The sequence below is a fragment of the Panthera leo genome, chromosome C2 (genome assembly GCF_018350215.1).
Source record: "Panthera leo isolate Ple1 chromosome C2, P.leo_Ple1_pat1.1, whole genome shotgun sequence".
NCBI classification, from domain to species: Eukaryota; Metazoa; Chordata; class Mammalia; order Carnivora; family Felidae; genus Panthera; species Panthera leo.
In genome coordinates, this window is record NC_056687.1 from 26,037,119 (window position 1) to 26,057,884 (window position 20,766).

The 20,766-nt window shown below is 36.9% G+C and overlaps 1 protein-coding gene across 1 annotated transcript in view; it reads left to right on the plus strand.

Moving 5' to 3' along the window:
* Positions 1-952: 952 nt before the first annotated feature.
* The window catches only part of BTG3 (BTG anti-proliferation factor 3), a 41,944-nt gene continuing 22,130 nt past the window's right edge, over positions 953-20,766 (plus strand). Inside the window, exon 1 of the mRNA XM_042955750.1 lies at positions 953-972. The gene's annotated coding sequence lies outside the window, so the exon portion shown is untranslated. The remainder of the gene's footprint in view (positions 973-20,766) is intronic.

The window sequence follows — 20,766 nt, forward strand, 5'->3', positions numbered from 1 at the left end:
CACTGGAGAAAGAGAGCCCATGGTGGAGCAAACAGCATGTACAAAGGACTAGAAGCATAAAAGAAGCTGAAATGTTTGCACAACTGACATGTCCTTTAACAGAAGCACAGCCAGTGAGGGGGAAAATAAAATAAGATGAAATTAGAGACAGAAAGCAGGCTCACAAACCACGGTAAAAAGATTTTATTGTATTTAAGTTGTAATAGGAAGAACTGAAGCATTTTAAGAGAATAAACAACATGGTCCAGCTTTTGTTTTTAAAAAGAGTACTCTAGGGGCACCTGAATGGCTCAGTCGGTTAAGTGTCCGACTTTGGCTCAGGTCATGATATTACGGTTCATGGGTTCGAGCCCCGCGTCGGGCCCTGTGCTGACAGCTCAGAGCCTGAAGCCTGCTTCACGTTCTGTCTCCCTCTCTCTCTTCTCCTCTCTTCTTCCCCTGCTCACACTCTATCTCTCTCTGTCTCTCAAAAATAAAAAAAATAAGTAAAAAGTAAGTAAAAATGTTAAAAGATTTTTAAAAACGCTAGAAAAAATAGGAGGGAAAGAAGAAAAAAGGAAGGAAGGAAGGAAGGAAGGAAGGAAGGAAGGAAGGAAGGAAGGAAAAAGAATGCTTTGGCTGATGTCTGTAGAAATGAAATATTCATGTTCTGACATTAGCCTAGTAGCAGGTAAGCACTTACTGGCAGATTATATCTTCCACAGGTAGCACCAATATATAGCACCAAGATGTATCCCATCTCGCATGTTCTTACAATATAAGATGTCAAGTCCCCTTCCTTTGAATTGACATAGGCCTATGGCTCCAACAGTAAGTAGTGAAACCATATGACTTCCAGGCTAAGTCATAAGAGGCAACAGAACTTTCCCTTTGTTATTAGAACTCAGCCACCATATCGTGAGGAAGCCAGGCAGCTACACAGAAGAGCCACCACATGAAGGTGTTCCAGTCACTGTCCAGTGGAGGTACCAGGTAATAGCCATAATTCTCCAGATACGTGATTCAATGAGTAAGGCTTCATATCTAGCCTTCAGCCTTGAGCCAGTCCAACTAATGCAGAATAGGGCAGAGAGAACCTGCCCCTGCTGAACCCTGCCAAAATGCAAATTTGTGAGCAAATTAAATGTCATCTTTGTTTTAAGTCACTAGATTTTGGGGTGGTTGATTGCATAATATTGGATAAACAGAGAAGTGGGTTTTAGTATTAATATTATGTATGCTAATTGCCTATCCAATAGTCTTTCCCTCCTTCCTTCTGAAAAGCAGGACCTCAATTTTCTTTGGAGTAGAAAAATAACCAGTTATAAAAACCTATTTCCCTAAATGTCTTCCAGCTAGTGGCTGACATATGATTCACCTCTGGCTAATGAAATATAAGTGGACATTTACTATTTAAAGGCTCCCAGGAAAGCTATTGTACTCCTAACAAAAAGGGACAGATTCAGTTAGCAGGTATCTTATGCCTCCACCTTTCCTATCTTATTGTCCATAATTTAAATATGCTATCTAGAGCCATCTTGGTTTAAGTGCTTGGCCACTGAAGTCAGACCACCTGAGTTTGAATCTGTGTGACATCTCTGAACCTCAGTTCCTCATTTGGAAAACTGGAATAACAACAGTCCCTATGCTATAGGGTTGTTTTGAGGGAAATAAATGAGGATATTTAAGGGGTTTTATACATATTGTGTGCTGAACAAATATTAGCACAGTGAACTGTTATTGATTCTGGGCAGTCATAATCTATTCCTCTAATTTTGGTAACCATATCCTTATTTCTCTTCAGGGTAGGACATCAGCCACTCTCAGGCTGTGTGTGTTTTTTGGCTCAGGCCTAACCCCAATTCCAGGTGGTCCACTGGACACAGGCCTGAGCCGTTTGACTCTTCATACTTCCCAGGCCAGGCTAATTCGTTGAAGGATGGATAAGTGACCCAATCTAAGGCAAAAATGCAACAAGACTTTTGCTGAGACTTCCAAGACAGAGGCAGACATTCTCCACGGGTGGTCTTAAGGTTGAAAAGATGTAAGGTCTGGAACTGCTGGAGCCATTTTGGCCACCACAGAAAGAAAGGATGTCTGAGTATAGTGACAAATAGGAGAGCAGAGATGCTGGGAGATAGAAATGGGCCGAATGGCATCACAGGTCAGTGTGAATGACTTTCAGTTACACAATCAAACCCTCCTTTTTACTTCAGTCAATGTGTTTTTTTTCTGCCCAAAGAAAGAGTTTTAACTGACTCAGCTATTATTATTATTGAAGAATATTTTGTTGAAAAGATGACCTACATAAAAATTGAGAAACATAACTGAGATGTAATATTTTAATTACTCAAAATTATGCCAAGCTGACAATTACTTTTTCAGTTTGTATGTTACCTCAGTAAAACAGGAATAGAAGGAAACTTCCTCGTCCTGATAAGAGACATATATGAAAGTCCTATAGCTACTGTTAACATTAATGGTGAAAGACTAAACACATCCCTACTAAAATAGGAAGGGAAGGATGTCCACTCCACCACTGCTATTCAACATTGTACAGAGGTTCTAACACCATAATAAGGTGAAGAAAAAAATAAAAGCAAACAGATTAGGAAGGAAAACACAAATCTGTTTATTCATAAATGATGTGCTCGTTTATGTAAAAATCCTAAAGAAATTGCAAATAAGCTACAAGAACTAAAACTGAGTTTAGTAAGATAGCAAAATCAATATACAAAAACAATTATATTTCTAGAAATTAGTATGAGCAATTAGAAATTGAAATTGAAAATTTACCATTTACAATAGCATCAAAATTACGAAATGCTTATGAATAAATTTGATGAAAGAGGTTTATGACTTATACACTAAAAACTATAAACACTGCTGAGAAAAATTAAAGAAGACCTAAGTAAATGGACAGATATACCATGTTCACAGATTAGAAGACTCAATATTGTTAAGATATCATTTAAGTGGCAAGCTGATTTTAAAACTTATATAAAAATGCAAAAGATCCAGAATAGCCAAAACACTTTGGGAAAAAAGAACAAAGAGAACATTTTAAGTTTTTTAAAGTATTTTTCTAGGGAGTCATTTCTAGAAGTATAGTTCTAGATAAAAGGCTGGAAATATCCATAAGAAAAACCAATTTAATATTAAAGTAAATTTTGCAGCTTAAAACCGTTTTAGTTTGAAATATTTTTAAAGTATATTAGTAGTTGTCATGAGCTTAAGAAATGCCTGAATGAGTGTGTAAAAGACATGAACAGAAACTTTTCGAAAGAAGACATCCAGATGACCAACAGACACATGAAAACATGCTCAACACCACTCATTATCAGGGAAATGCAAATCAAAACCACAATGAGATACATCCTGACACCTGTCAGAATGGCTAAAATTAACCACTCAGGAAACAACAGGTGTTGGCAAGGATGCAGAGAAAGGGGAACACTTTTGCACTGGTGGTGGGAATGGAAACTGGTGCAGCAACTCTGGAAAACAGTATGGAGGTGCCTCAAAAAATTAAAAATAGAGGTACCCTATGACCCAGAAATTGCACTACTAAGTATTTAACCAAGGATACAAAAAATGCTAATGTGAAGGGGCAAATGCACCCCAATGTTTATAGCAGCACTATTGACAATAGCCAAAGTATGGAAAGAGCCAAGTGTCTACCAACTGACGAATGGATGAAGAAGATGTGGTATATACATACAATGGAATATTACTCAGCAATCAAAAAGAATGAAATCTTGCCATTTGTGACAATGTGAATGGAACTCGAACGTATCACGCTAAGCGAAATAAGTCAGTCAGAGAAAGATATCATATGATTTTCACTCATATGTGGAATTTAATAAACAAAACAGATGAACATGGGGAAAGGAAGTAAAAATAAGATAAAAATAGGGAGGGAGGCAAACCATAAGAGACTTAAATACAGAGAACAAACTGAGGGTTGCTGGTGCGGTGCTGAGTGGGGGATGGGATAAATGGGTGATGGGAATTAAGGAGGGCACTTGTTGGGATGAGCACTGGATGTCATATGCAAATGATGAATCACTAAATTCTACTCCTGAAACCATTATTACACTATATGTTAACTAACTTGGATTTAAACAAAATTTTAAGAAAGAAAGAAAGAAAGAAAGAAAGAAAGAAAGGGAAATAAAGAAAGAAAGAAAGAAATGCCTGAATCACTCCATCCTTCAGACACCAGGTGAGAGTGAAATGGGATGGTTCATGAGGGTGCATGGGACTACCCGCTAGTGAAATACATGGTGCACTAGAAGAAAAGTAATCTAATTTGCTAAATAAATTAAAAGTTATAAAATTATTAATAAATAAAAAGAAAGATATCCTATTATAGAGAAGATATTTTACAAATATTTGATGCTTATAATTATTATGCCTTAGCAGAGCAAAGAATAGTAACATCAATTTTAGAAACTGTACCGAACTGGGAATCTGTATTAGTACTGGCTCTGTCACTAACCAGCCTTTGGACAGGTTAGTTTACTTCTCTAGGTCTTAGTCATTTTCGAAAGAAGGTTATTAAGGGATATAATTTCTTTTTTTTAATTTTTAAAAAATGTTTATTTTTGAGAGACAGAGAGAGACAGAGCGCGAGTTGGGGAGGAGCAAAGAGAGATGGAGACACAGAATCTGAAGCAGGCTCAAGGTTCTGAGCTGTCAGCACAGAGCCCGATGCGGGGCTTGAACTCATGAACCACGAGATCATGACCTGAGCTGAAGTCGGACACTTAACCGACTGAGTCATCCAGGCGCCCCTAGGGACATAATTTCTAAGAGCTCCTCCAAGACCCATACTAAAAATTTTTACTTAGGCTTTTCTGTATGTGTGTGTGTGTGTGTGTGTGTGTGTGTGTGTGTGTGTGTGCGTGTGTGTGTGTTTCAGCATTACTTCATTTTGAGATAACTTTTATTCATTTCTTCTCTATAGAATCCACCTTCTTGTAATCTACATCTTTATTAGAGAACAGTACTATGGGATTATGGTTGTTTTGAAGGAATCAGGGGCTATAAAATGGTATCCTCTTTCATCCAGGACCAGTAAAGGCGGCCTTTAGCACATCTCTACCAATGATTCTATTTTTAATTCTCTCTACAGTCCTCCAAAATGCAGTCTTTGACACATCACATGCATGAGATACCACCATTATTTTTCTCTATTGATTTCCAGAGCAAGCTAGAGTATTGAAGGATAGATAAATAAACTAAGAGGTTCAACGTACTAAATGGAAATAGCTAGTTCAAGTTCACCAACTAATCATTCTCTAGGTACATCTGAAAAGCTCCCTTTTGATATTTTTGTAAATCTGATTCCTGACTTAGTAGAGAGCTATTTTGCTAAAAGGATTGTAGTCCAAAAAGAGCCCTGTTTAGGCTATCTCTTTTTAGTGCATAAAGACAGAATTCAGAAAGATAAGCAACATGAATGAAATTTTGCAGCCTTAAAAAGTATTTTGTCTTTTAGCTGTGATAGAATGAGATACCACTATCTTATTCTGCCCCAGGCAGGTCCCAGTTGGCAGATCTTCCCATATAGGACATTACTATTATGTAAAGTTTGAGATGAAATCTCTTTTCTAAAGATCATACTCCTGGGTTCATGACCTTTTGAGATTTTCTTTCTTCTTCTGTTCAACTTTATTTTAGAAGACCAAAAGACCTGCTAATCTTTACTAGTGTATGTGAGGCCATTCTGAGATATAAGTTTCACATATATAAAAAACATTCCAGGTGTGGTTTCATGTTATACAATTACCTTAGCATAGGTTTAAAAAATTAGACGTGGGGTGCCTGGGTGGCTCAGTTGGTTAAGCATCCAACTTCGGCTCAGGTCATGATCTCACGTCCGTAGGTTAGAGCCCCACGTGAGGCTTTGTACTGACAGCTCAGAGCCTGGAGCCTGCTTCAGATTTTGTCTCCCTCTTTCTGCCCGTACCCCCCGCTGGCGCGTGTTCTCTCTCTCTCTCTCATGAAAATAAATAAACATTTATAAAAATAAAATAAAATAAAGAATTAGACTTAAACTTTGGGACCATCTTGATTCTTGACTCTAGCCAGAATCTAAGCTCCCTCCTTCAAACCTTTCATACCTATCAACACAGGCTTTGACTCAAGTCTAACCCCTTTAGTTTTAATTATAAGTTATACCACTAATGACTACCTGAGTTACCAACCTGGCTTGTGGCTCCTAAATGTTGCCCTTTGGAAATTTTTACCAGTTTGCCCTAATTTTCTTTTAACTGAGACTCCATATTAATATGCAACTCGTTATCTGTTCTTTTTATACTTCTTCCCATCCTTGATCTTTCCTAAGGCTGTTAACTTACATTGTATTCTCTTAAGTTTCCCTCTGAACCCTTAAACTTTGTATCTCACAGACTTTTTAAACTCAGATTTTAACCTAAAGACTGTAAAACCCTTCACTCCTGAAAAACATGTGAATTTTCTTGACTCCAAACTGTCCACTCTGAATCTTTTACTATATGGTGCTAAAACTGGAAATACGTAAGCTATGTATACCTCAATTCTCAATCATGTTTGCTTCCTGTTGAAATTTCCCAAATTCAGACACTTTTTTAAATAGTAAGAAATAAATCCAATCTTCCTTCATTGTCACCATAATCAAGTGCTGTCTAGCCTACTGTGCCTTGGCAACACAAATGTGCCTTTGGCTTACAGTCTGCCTTAGATGGCATTAACATGGAGAAATGTATAAAATGACAATCTGTAGAGAAATGTATAAAATGAAAAGGATATCAAGAGTGAATTTTTTTTAAAAAGGTAAAATTGCTAATACTATTGTATTGAGCTCACCAGGTCTCTATGGGAATGAGAATTTGATATATTTAAGTTGTTGCTGGAATCTAAATTGATTACTGTACACTACATTTTCAAAGGTAATTCTGGCAATGTTTTAGTGTATCTGGAATTCATAAAAATTATTTCATTAAAAAAGAATCCAAGTTGACATCTGTAGGTGCTATCTCACACTTGAGTAAAAACAAAGTCAGCTGTTGCCTGACTGTAACAGTACTTTTATTTGACACTTCCAAATGCTTGGCGTAAAATGAAGCAGTGTGCTGGCCAACAAAAAGCAAAAGAGTGTGGAAAGCAATGGGGAGATGAAATTGGGTAAAAGCAAGACATTTTCAGTTCAACTGTTTTATTTTATAGTCTGAGACTATAAAAGCAACAAACTGTAAAACTTTACTAAACCGTTTACCACTGAATTCTACATAATTCTACAGTAAATGTCTTAATCTATCCTTCCCTCAAGAAAAAACTGTCAGTTCTATATTTAAGCTAAAGAGTCTACAATGCCAACATAACAAAAATCTATTTTGAGGATTAAATACATTTCACTATTCAGATTTCCATCATTTTCTTAATATAATACTGGTCTTTCTACAATTACCTTAAAGTCTACACTTAACGTCTCCATTTTTCTCAAATTTGGTTCACTTCCTTCAGCAGGTATGAGGGAGATGGGAGAGGCCTGTTTCTCTACATTAACTTTCTCTTCTCCATCTCTGCTTCCTTTATCTTCTTGATCTATGCCATCAATGTCAACTTCCACACTTGCATTCTTTTTTCCACAATCCACCACTCTCTTGGAAAACATTTCCCCATTTCTTTTTGCTCTCATAAGAACCTATGACTCAAGCTGAATGGGAAGCTGAATTTACTAAAAGTATACAGCACAAGGTAGAGAATTATATTGCAGAACAATGCAAAAAATAACTTAGAAATGAATATTAGAACAAACGAAAAAAGGAAGGAGGTCTTCTCTAGATTAAAAGACTTGTGAGTTAAAACATTCAAATGTAATGTGTGAACTTCACACACATTATGAATTATGACTCAGGCAACCACAATGTATGAAGAAATTTTTGAGACAATCAGAAACATTTTAATATGGACTAAAGGTATTTGACAATATCAAAATGATATCAAGATGTGATTATGAATTTTGTTTGGTGTAAAAGTGGATTAAATTTTGTTTTTTTTTTTTAAGTTCACTTTCTTTTTTAGAGATGCATCGTGAAGTATGCAGAAGTGAAATAGTAGGATTTCTGAGATTTCTTTCCAAATAGTCAGCAAAGAGAGAAAAGAGATTAAGCAAGTGTGGCATAATCTTGATAACTGTTAAATCTTGATGGATATGGATTGTGCTATTCTTTTTTTGCAGGTGTTTAAATTTTTTCATTTCATACTATTTTCAAATTCAAAAATAAAAAATAATATATTCCTCTTTTTAAGAGTCCTTATTAATCCTGAATCTTAGAAATTTTCATCTGAGTGTCTTCTCCATTCAAGAATTGCCCAATATTATTTTTTAGTTGTTTTGATTTCTTCTTAGATTCTAGCTCTTAATCTCCTGGCTGTATCTAACCCTCAAATGCACATTATTTCCCACTCAGAATGCCTTAGAGATCTCCTGGGTTATTCTCACTGTACTCAGAGAGCCTGATACCCATAAACAAAACAACTCACCCAGGTGTTTTTCTAAACAAAAGCTATTTTTCCTGTAAGTTCATTGACATCCCCTCTCTCCACAGACAGAACTTATCATTCTCCCCTTTGTGTTTTCATAGCACTTTAAAAATAACCCATATTGAAACATTAAAATTATGTATTATTATTTTACTTGTCTGTCTTCCCTAGTAAATTGTAAGTTCCTTGAGAACAGCAACTGTGATGGCTAATTTTATGTGTCAACTTGACCGGGCCAAGTGATGAGCAAATATTTGGTCAAACATTATTCTGAGTTTCTGTGAGGGTGTTTCTGAATGGGATTAACATTTAAATCAGCAAATTGAGTAAAGCAGATTGCCTTCCATTATGTGGGTGGGCTTCATCTATTCACTTGAAGTCCTGAGTAGAACAAAATAGCTGACCCTTCCCCAAGTAAGAGAAAATTCCTCCTGCCTGACTGCTTTCAAACTGGGACACTGGCTTTTCTCCTGCCTTCAGACTCTAACTGTAACTAACATCAGCTCTCCTGAGTTTTGAACCTGATGACCATTAGACTAGAAATACACCATTGACTCTCCTGGGTCTCTAGTTTACCGATTCATCCTACAGATCTTGGGACATTTTAGCCTCCAAAATAATAACATGAGCCAATGCCTTATTTAAAACCAACCAACCAACAAACAAACAAAAACTCTTTAATATGTATACATCCTATTGGTTGTTTCTTTGGAGAACCCTAATTAAAAAAAAAAAAAACAAAAACAAAAACTCATATCTTATGCATTTCTAATGAACTAGAACTTGGCACAGTGACTAACAAGAAGTAGATGCTTCTTTTTAATGGTTTGTTGAATTACCTGGCATTTTAATATAGTGCTTTAATGGTCTAAATGTAAGATTTATATTTGACTAATAAGTTAATTTTGAAAAGAAAGAAATGTTGGGCCCTACAATGGTATGAAAAAGAGTAAATTCCTTGCTTTTTAAAAATTGCAGCTAAAATGTTAAGTCAACTAAAAGAAGGAAACTACTAAACTAGACTAGAATTAAACTGGTTTCCATGTTTTATTGATCCATTCTTTAAATTTGGTCACACATCTATTCTTTTATCAATTTGGGTCCGAATTTTCTCATTATGGAACATGAAGCTAGCTCCTCCTCCCATTTTTCCCTGGCTCTGGCATTTCATCCCTCTTATCATTCCCAGTAGCAACTATAGGTTAATTTTCCTAATACATTCCTTTTATCTTATCCCAAAATTTTCAGCAGTTCTCCACTATCTACATCCTTCACTCTAATATTCAAAATTGCTCACAATATGATCACAATCTACCTTTTCATCAGACTCTCAAGCAAATCCTCCATCCTTCCTGCTACGTTGGTAAATGCACACTTCTTTTACTTACATTCAACTAAATTTACTGTAGTTCTTAAAATGCCTTCCCGTTATTCTTAGGAAGTCCAAATTCTCTTAAGAAATAGTAGAGAGGGATGGACCTAGAGGCCATTATGCTAAGCAAAATTAGTCAGAGAAGGACAAATATCTTATGACTTCACTCATATGAAGAATTTAAGATTCAAAATAGATGAACATAAGGGAAGGGAAGCAAAAATGATATAAAAACAGGGAGAGGGACAAAACATAAGAGACTCTTAAATATAGAGAACAGAGGATTGATGGAGGGGGGATGGGCTTAATGGGTAAAGGATGTTAAGAAATCAACTCCTGAAATCATTGTTGCACTATAAGCTAACTAACTTGGATATTAATTAGAAAGAAAGAAAGAAAGAAAGAAAGAAAGAAAGAAAGAAAGAAAGAAACTGCCTAATTAAAAAAAAAAAGAAAGAAAGAAAAGAAGTAGTGGAAAGGGAAAGGGGTGCCTGGGTGGCTCAGTAGGTTAAGCGTCCAACTCTTGGTATTGGCTCAGGTCATGATCTCACGGTTCGTGGGATCGAGCCCCACATCGGGGCTGTCAGCACAGCCTGCTTGGGATTCTCTCTCCTTCTCTCCCCACCCCTCCCCACTTGTGTGCGTGCACTCTCTCTCTAAATAAATAGGTTTAAAAAAAAAAAGAATTTTTTAAAAAAATGTATGGTTTCTTCATCTTCCAGCATGGCTCTGTCATTAATAAACAGTTCTTAAGTATCTCTTATGACAAATACACACCTGTTCTGTGAAACCAGAATCCCCCTCACCACACCCCCAATAGCTGGACTTGCTGAGTCAAGTGTACTTTATTTTCTATGCCATTCATTTGCCACGTATTATTTTTAGGCTTTATCATCTTAAATATACTACTGTCTCCTTACTAGCAGGGATTTATGCTTCTGCATATCCTTGACAGATAAAGTTCTCAAACTTTAAAGAATATACTTGAGAAACTTTTTAAAATGCTGATTCCCGGGGCGCCTGCGTGGCTCAGTCGGTTAAGCATCCGACTTCGGCTCAGGTCATGATCTCACGGTCCGTGAGTTCGAGCCCCACGTCAGGCTCTGTGCTCACAGCTCAGAGCCTGGAGCCTGTTTCAGATTCTGTGTCTCCCTCTCTCTCTGACCCTCCCCCGTTCATGCTGTCTCTCCCTGTCTCAAAAATAAATAAACGTTAAAAAAAAATTTTTAAATGCTGATTCCCAAACCTCTCATCCACCTCCTTCCAATTCTGATTCAGTAATTGGTAATCTACATTGTCATAAGTATTCCCTTGCTGTCTTGTGATTCTGATTCAGGTGATCCAGGGACCACACTTCGAGAAAAAACTGATCCACTATATATATAATACATTTTGTTGCCTGCAGTTAGCATGGGTTCAAAACTTTATTTTTAAAACATCTGTTTTAGAGGCGCCTAGGTGGCTCAGTCAGTTAAGCATCTCACTCTTGATTTTGGTTCGGGTCATGATCTCACAGTTTGTGAGATCAAGCCCTGAGTCGGGCACTGTGCTGGCAGGACACAGCCTGCTTAGGATTCTCTATCTGTCTTTCTCTCTCTCTGTTTTTAATAAACATTAAAAAATTTTTTTAAAGTTTGTTTTCCTTTATTTTGAGAGAGAGAGAAACAGAGCACATGAGCGGAGAAAGAGGGAGAGAGAGAGGATCCCAAGCAAGCCTTGCACGCCATCAGAGCAGAGCCCAATGTGGTGCTCAAATCCACAAATCGTGAGATCATAACTTGAGCCTAAGTCAAGAGTTGGATGCTTAACTGACTGAGCCACCCAGGTGCCCCATAAATAAACATTTTTTTTAAATCTGTTTTAATTTAGAAGGATAGGTATGCTTGCATTGAGAAAATTCTTAAATGGAAAATGGCTCAGGAGTGCTGGGTAACTCTAAAATATTCTGCCCACATTATCAAAGACATTACCCAGGAGGAAAGAAAAGAGAAAAATGTATAGGAAATTAAAGAGACTGCACAAGGTGCTGCTTGATGGATCAGCTACAGATAAAAAAGTCATGGGCTGAAACCTTAAAAATGGTGAAGGCTAAATGTCAGGATGAGCAGATACGTCCACAAGGGGCTGTTTGGCTAAGTTCAGAGGAAGTGTTCAGATCTCTGCACAGTGTAGATGGAGCTAGAAAGCAAAACCTTCAAAATCTCATTTTGTGTTTATTCTTTGCTCCAAGCAAAGCAATTTTATTTTTTTTTAATGTTTATTTATTTTTGAGAGACAGAGAGTGAGAGCGGGGGAGGAACAGAGAGAGAAAGGGAGACAGAGAATACCAAGCAGGCTGCACGTCGTCAATACAGAGCCTCATTGCAGGGCTCCAACTCATAAGTTGTGAGATCTTGATCTCAGCAGAAACCAAGAATGGGACGTTTAACCATTTAACCGACTAGGCCATGCAGGCACCCCAAGCAATGCAATTCTAAATAAGAAAAAACAAAACAAACATCATAGAGAGGGGAACTGAAGAAGAAGGAATGGTAACTTTGAGGGGATTAATACCTCTGATTCTAGAGTCATTTACAGATTTAGGGCTCACTGTCAATAATCTTTGAGGAAATATTTTAAATAAGAGAAATACCAAGAATTTGCAAATGAGATATATCTTTATTTTGAAAGATGGAAAAAATGAATTCTTAACTACAGACTTGAGCTCTTTCAAGTTTCAGAACAGATTATTAAAAAGCTTGTCATCACTTAGAGATGGAGGAAATGGAACCTTTGAGCTAGTTTACGTATGCCAAGGATAGAAATGCCAAACTCTGTATTCTTTTATGATAGATCAGGGGATGCTATAGAAGTTGCAACTAATGACTTCAGCAAGGGATTTGACAAACTAGTAACATTCTTATGAATAAGAGTTTCTTTAAGTTGTTCTATTATGTGAATTCAGAGTTAGCTGACTCATTTTTCTGAGACATGATTAATGGAGTGGGGGCTCTGGGGCTTTTTTGGTGATTTGCATTCATTCAATAAATATTTATTAAACATTTACCATGTGCCAGGAACTGCTGTAGGTAGTGGGAATCCAATGGTGAATAAATCAAAGTCCCTGTTCACAAAGGATTTCATAGAAGGAGACAGACAGTAAACAAGGAAACAAATACATTCAATGTCAGGCAATGGTCAGAAAAAGGAATAAACGAAAAGGTTAAAGGGGAAAAAAAGGAGCAATGGCAAGTGGATATTTCTTTTAAAGGCTGGTCAAAGAAGCTGATAGAATCTGGTGATAATGGAGCAGAAACCTGAAGTGATGATTATCCAGGTGAAGAATATTCCATGTAGCAAGACAGTAAGCATACAGGCCTAAGATGGAAGCATGCTTGGCCAAGAGGCCCAGTGGTAGGCAGAATAACAGTCCCCCAAAGCTGACCATGTCCCAATTCCCAGAACTTATGAAACTACTATATTTCAGGCAAAATAACTTTGTAGATGGAATTAAAGTTCCAGACCTTAAAATAAAGAAATTATCTTGGATTACCGAGGTAGGTCTCACCTAATCTCATGAACCTTAAAGGCAGAGAACTTTCTCTGGCTGTAGCAAGAGAGATTTGGCAGAAGAATAAATCAGAAAGATGCCAAGTATGAAAAGAATACTGAACACTGTTGCTGTCTCTCAGATGTAAGGTCCCCAGAGCAAGGACCAGAAAGAGGCCTCTGGAAGCTAAGGGCAGGCCCTAGATGACAAACTGCAAGGAAACAAGGACCTCAGTCCTACAAACATAAGGCACAAAATTCTGCCCATAACCAGAGAGAACAGCTGAACCAACCCAACTTCTGACCTGCAGAACTGTGAGATAATAAATTTGTATTGTTTTAAACTGCTAAATTTGTGGAAATTTGTGGTCATTTGCTTTGACAGCAATAGAAAACTATTATAGACTACACTGGATTTAAGGATAGGGAGTATAATAGGAGATGAAACAAAAGAGGTAGAAAGGATGGATTGCAGGAAGAAGATGAACAAGAGGGTAGCTACTGTGTGGCCTTCTAGACTATTGTAAGGCCTTTGTTTTTAACCACATATGAAATGGGAGCCAATGGGGGGTGGGGGCAGGCATAACAAAATCAAATTTACATTATAAAAGGATCACTGTGAACTACCTTGTTTAGAATCCAGCTGAATGAATATTGCAATAGTTCATACAACAACGTAAACTAGGAGAATCATAAGGGAAATAAGAATAGTCAGATTCTGGATGTATTAAGTTGAAGCATATAAACTTGCCATTTGAGTGACTCAAAAACAGTTAAAAATCAAAGGATGAGTCTAGAGGATTTGCTCATAGATGGCCTAAGGGGTGTTGGAGAAAGAAAGGAGTCATTGTTGACTCCAAAATCATTGGCCTGAGCCAAGGGTATAAGAGTTCTACTGAAATAAACAACGCAGGAGGGGAGAGATTATGGGGGTAAAGGAGCAAGGGCAAGCATGGATTCCTCTTGGGACATGTTATGTATGAACCACCTATCAGACATCCAAGTAAGGATGTTCATTAACTGTCAGATATACAAGACTGAAATTCAGAGGATCATCTGAGCTAGAACTATTAATTAGGGAGTCCTCTCACAACAACGGTTTTCAAAACCATGAGATGAAGAGTTCAGACACGCAGGAAATGAGTGTAAAGAAAGAACAGTGGTGCTTCCTGGTTTACTTCTTTTTGAAAGTCTTTCCTAGATCATTTTTTTCTGACTTGTAAATACAAATACATGAATAATCCCACAATCTGAAATACTTTTTAAATATTTATATATTTAATGAATTGCCTGCTGAAGGGCCCCAGGCTCCAATGTGCAACAACAGCATATTGATAATTTTGAATCAAAGTTACTTAACAAATAGCCAGTGCAAGAACAAACACTCTGACCCCCCTTTGTGTCTTGAAAGCAGGAAATAAATCTCCCAAGTGAAAGGTATCTTCCCTGTACCAGGAGGTAAAAAGACATCCTTATCACCAAAGATAGGGATTTCAGGGCTGAATAGATAAACAAACCTTGTTACTTTTACTAATTTACTACCTAGCCCAAATTTTGTTTAGAATTCCTTACTAATTTAAACTCCTGAACATAAATTTATTTTGTCCTGTCAATTCCTCACTGATTTATGTTTCTTTGTCCAAAAAGTATATGCCTTGGTCATTTCTTTAGGTTTCAATTTTATTATTCGGCCTCTGTGCACACTTTATTATTAAACTTTGTTTTTTCTCCTGTTAATCCGTGTCATGTAAATTTAATTCTTAGACCAGCTGGACGAACTTTGAAGGGTAAAGTAAATTTTTCCCTTTCAAACACTGCGTTAAAAATAATAAAATTGAATAATATCCGTACTATCACAGAAAATTCAAAATAAAATAGTCATAAGGTCTTCCAAATTAAACACAGATCATATAGTTGAAATACCTTAGTGAAGTTAGCATAAGCTACACATGCATATCAAAAGACAAGTGAATTATATTCCCTCAATAGCTGTTGCTCTGAGACATTTTCATATCCTATTATTGTTTACATTTTTATATAACATTTATGCTGAGTATCTGGTGAGGAGTATTATTTTTTCAGTTCACTTTGGTTCCTCAATACTGTGTGAATTCAGTATTTACATGTGTGCAATTAAAAGCAAAAGCGAAACAAAATTACCAACTTAACAACTTTGTTCTATTTGCTTTGCCCCCATTGTGTTTCAGTTGTGGCTCATGATATATACAAGTCATAGCTAGTTTATTATTCTCACACTTTCCTTCTGAAAAAAAAAAGTATTTGTGAGCACTTTAGGCTAGTATAAAAGCACTAAGATATTATATATGTACAATATATTATATATCATATATTAAGCATAAAGAAAATTTATAATCTTTACATATATATATGTATACATCTTTGTTATAAACCTGTAATGAATCTCTCTCATTCTCTTTCTCACTCCCTCTTTCAAAAAGAGAGATAAAGTTTTTATTTGTATATCTGAAATTATAAATATTTATATACATGTATCTCATACATATAAAGTTTTTATATCACAGAGTTACTGAAACTTTCCTACAAGGTAGAGAAAAACCTGACCTGCTGCAATTAACTCCCTAAAGCACTCCTGTGAGAACAATTACAAAATATTTTTGCCAACCACATCACAAACAATTATTAATGTACTAACTTTAGTTTCATGTTTTGAGCTTCTCCTGGGCCAGGTGTGGAGTGGGAACATGCTCTTTATGAAAACATCCCATTGGATGTGCTGACAAAGCACATTTTTTTTTTTTTTTTTTTTTTTTTTTTTCAACGTTTATTTTTTATTTTTGGGACAGAGAGAGACAGAGCATGAACGGGGGAGGGACAGAGAGAGAGGGAGACACAGAATCGGAAACAGGCTCCAGGCTCCGAGCCATCAGCCCAGAGCCTGACGCGGGGCTCGAACTCACGGACCGTGAGATCGTGACCTGGCTGAAGTCGGACGCTTAACCGACTGCGCCACCCAGGCGCCCCGACAAAGCACATTTTTAAAGCATACTCATAATCACTCCAATTAGGCCATCAAATGTCAGGACTTGCTGTGTGAATTTGGTGAATTCTACCCAACTCTGTGGTGCAACTGAGAAGTAACCCTACCTTGGAAACAATTTCCTCATACTATGGCCTCTCCTCCTCTACCTGCCTGTATTGAAAAGTGGTAAGGAGGGTTTGCAATGCTGCCCTCTCACAAGTCTGTGAAACTTCCTTTCAGGTGGGAGCCCAATCACATCCAAACCCTTTTTTATGCCCACAACACTATTGTCTTTATATGTCTTTGAGGCAATGAATTTACAATATAACTAATATGGTATATGGAATATGGAAGATAGATTGTTCACATCTCTATCTTCCCCTAGATTGTGAGTGACTTATTTGTCCATATTTTGATCCTTTCTAATGATGGACACACTGTTCTCAAAGCTCTAGCACAAATATTTGACACGGTTATGCAGAAGAAGTCACATGAAAACATCCAATCTTCCCTCCCTCATTCTCCCCCATCTCTACCACCACACAACTGATTGAAAAGAGCAAAGAAAAATAAAACAAGAGGATATGTTTTCTTAATGAAAACATTCCTTATATTGTTCACTAACGAATTTATATTTTTAAACTTAATTACCATTGTGCCTTTGAGAAAATACTATTGAATAGCAGTCATTGTGATGGGTAATCTTAGGTTTCAACTTGGCTAGACTGTGGTGCCTATTTTGGTCGAACACCAGATGTTGGTCAAACACTAGATGTTGCTGTGATGGGTATTTTGTAGATGTATTAACATTTACAATTAGTGGACTTTAAGTAAAGGAGATTACCCTGATTAATGTGGGCGGGTCTCAAACAGTTGAAGGCCATATGAACAAAAATTGAGGTTTCCGGGAGTAGAACAAATACTACTTCCTCAAAACCATAACAAAAATCCTGCCAATGGATTTTGCGCTCTTTGACTCTTGCCTGAATTTTTAGCCTGCCAACCTGCCCAACAGATTTCAGACTTACTAGTGCCCACTACCGCATGTACCAATTCCTTAAAAAAATCTTTCTCTCCACATATGCATCCTATTGGTTCTGTTTCTCTAGAGAACCCTAACACTTGCATTTCAAAGCATTCTTTCCCATACCTCTGAAACTCTCGCTAATTGAATTATACTGTATTCTTAATTTTGTTTCATGGAGTGTTTCTATTACTTACTAATAGAAGTCAGTTTCTCTGTTGGTACAGAGAACAAGAGAGTTGTCAAAGGAACTCAACAATGGCACATGTCCTGTCAAGCAGGAAAATTTTACATCAGAGGTTTCAAATATGAGCTCTATTTGAGCCCAGAGTGTGCAGGTACCTAAATATTATACCCTACCTCCTAAGCTAGGAACCTTTTCCTAAGCTAGTTTGTACCAATTAACAAATCTTAAGCAATTACCAATAAAGAATGAGTAGTTTGACCAAAACATTTTCTTCCAAAAAAGATGTGCCATGTTTGGGGCATGGTTAGGGCAGGGAGGAGGGCTTCAACAATTAATGCAACTCAAAATAGGAGGTTGGTGTGCCCAGTTTCCATTGCCTCATTCATCAAGAGAGTCTGTGTTGTGACTCTTGGAAGTCAGTTTTATTGCATGATGTAATGGAGAAAATAATGAAGATTACAAATTTTCTTTATACTTATGTTTTTTTAACCACTGCCAGTTTACAGATATTTAAGAAGTTGAAGCAAAGAGACTAGATTTAGTTTCTTTTAATTTAGCCAAATGGTTAGGTCCTGGAAATTTTTGAAGAAATGTATTAAAGTGTTTTTAGAATTAAAAAGTCTTAGATCCCACTTGGTAGACCTCCAATGGCCCTCAGAGCCTGCACACTTTTCCCTGATGCTATATAACAGAACTTTCTCTGTCCACTATAAAGGTGATGGTTTTGTACTCAAATTTAAACTTGACATGTACATTGAGAAGATGGTGAAATTGCTATTCTGTTTACAATGCTGAACTTCTCTGAGCTCAATGGAATAACAGATTTTAAGGAGTTACACAGTTATTCAGTGGAAAATAAGTCCTGGTTATGAAAGCAATTCATAGATCTTGGTGATTGAGTGTGAGTCATATTCTCTATGACTTTGGGATGCCACAAGATATGTGTGATTATAAAGCCCCTGACCAATGAGGGTGGCTCATTTTCAAACAAAACAACAGCCTTAAAACTTGTCCTGGGGCCCATGGGTGGCTCAGTCAGTTAAGCATCCAACTCTTGATGTCAGCTCAGATTTTAATCTCAGGGTCATGAGTTCAAGCCCCACTTTGGGCTCCAAGCTGGGCATGAAGCCTACTTAACAGAAAAAATAAGAGCGACATGCAGAAGAATGAACCTGGACCCCTTTCTTACACCATACACAAAAATAAACTCAAAATGGATGAAAGACCTAAACGTAAGACAGGACACCATCAAAATCCTAGAGAAGAAAACAGGAAACAACCTCTTTGACCTGGTCTGCAGCAAACTTCTTACTTGACATGTCTCCAGAGGCAAGGGAAACAAAAGCAAAAATGAACTACTGGCACCCCATCAAAATAAAAAGCTTCTGCACAGCAAAGGAAACAATCAGCAAAACTAAAAGGTAACCGACGGAATGGGAGAAGATTTTTGCAAATGATGTATCAGATAAAGGGTTAGTATCCAAAATCTATAAAGAACCTATCAAATTCAACACCCAAAAAACAAATAATCCAGTGAAGAAATTGGCAAAAGACATGAATAGACACTTTTCCAAAGAAGACATCCAGATGGCTAACAGACCCATGAAAACATGCTCAACATTGCTCATCATCAGGGAAATACAAAAAAACCGCAATGAGATACCATCTCACACCTATCAGAAAGGCTAAAATGAACTCAGGCAACGGCAGATGTTGGCAAGGATGCAGAGAAAGAGGAACCCTTTTGCACTGCTGGTGGGAATGCAAACTGGTATAGTCACTCTGGGAAACAACATGGAGGTTCATCAAAAAATTAAAAATAGAACTACCCTATGACCCAGCAATTGCACTACTAGATATTTATCCAAAGGATACAGGAGTGCTGATTCAAAGGGGCACATGCACCCCAATATTTATAGGAGCACTATTGACAATAGCTGAAGTATGGAAAGGGCCCAAAGGTCCACTGATGAATGTATAAAGAAGATGTGATATATTTACACAATGGAATATTACTTGACGATCAAAAAGACTGAAATCTTGCCATCTGCAACAACGTGGATGGAACTAAAGTGTATTATGCTAAGTGAAATAAGTCAGAGAAAGATAAATACCATATGATTTCACTCATATGTGGAATTTAAGAAATAAAACAAATGAACATAAGGGAAGGGAAACAAAAATAAGATAAAAACAGAGAGGGAGACAAACCATAAGAGACTCTTAAATATAGAGAACAAACTGAGGGTTGCTGGCAGGGTGTTGGGTGAGGGAATGGGCTAAATGGGTGAGGGGCATTAAGGAAGACACTTGATGGGATGAGCACTGGGTGTTACATATAAGTGATGAATCACTAAACTCTATTCCTGAAATGATTATTATACTATATGTTAACTTAGATTTAAACTAAAAAACAAAAACAAAAAATACTTGTACTAAAACTATTATACCTATTAGCACACAGTATTACTGAGCATTAGAGTTAACTACGGAAAGGAATCAACTGTGAAAGAAAAAGTACTTATTAATGGATAATTGTATTAGCTCTGCTTCCCTCTTCCAGACTCCTAAAGAGGGTCCTCCCATGTAACATGACCAATTCTTTTGGGCTTTTGTCATTCAGAATCAGGAAGAAAGAGAGCTGGGGGAAAAGATCTAAAGCACACACCCAGGGCTGGAGAACAACAGTAGGGCACATTTTGAAATACAATACAAGCAGCTATCTTGTGCGAGAACACAAGATGAGAGAAAAAAGAGATATGTTTAAGATATGTTGTTTGTTATTTACCTGCTTCACAGTGTTCGGGCTATGAGAATTTTTAAAGAATTATTTCAAAATTATACCTCAGATATTTGCCTGTGTATTTTGAATATGGTCCTGATCTAAGACTGTACCATGTGGGTCACAGATTTATAAACATCACACAAAATACTAATCTCAAACTATAGAAATTTCTGGACAAATTCTGAGTATTTGTAGCTATTTTATGAAATTGCAGAGATAAAAGCCTTAATCAGTAAAATAGCCTCAATCAGATTGTTAAGAGTTTAGAATGATGGAAACACTCTCCTATCTGCTAGAACAGTCCAGGGTGTAAATATCAGTATCCTCTTTAAATCGACCAATAAGGAACCATAGAACA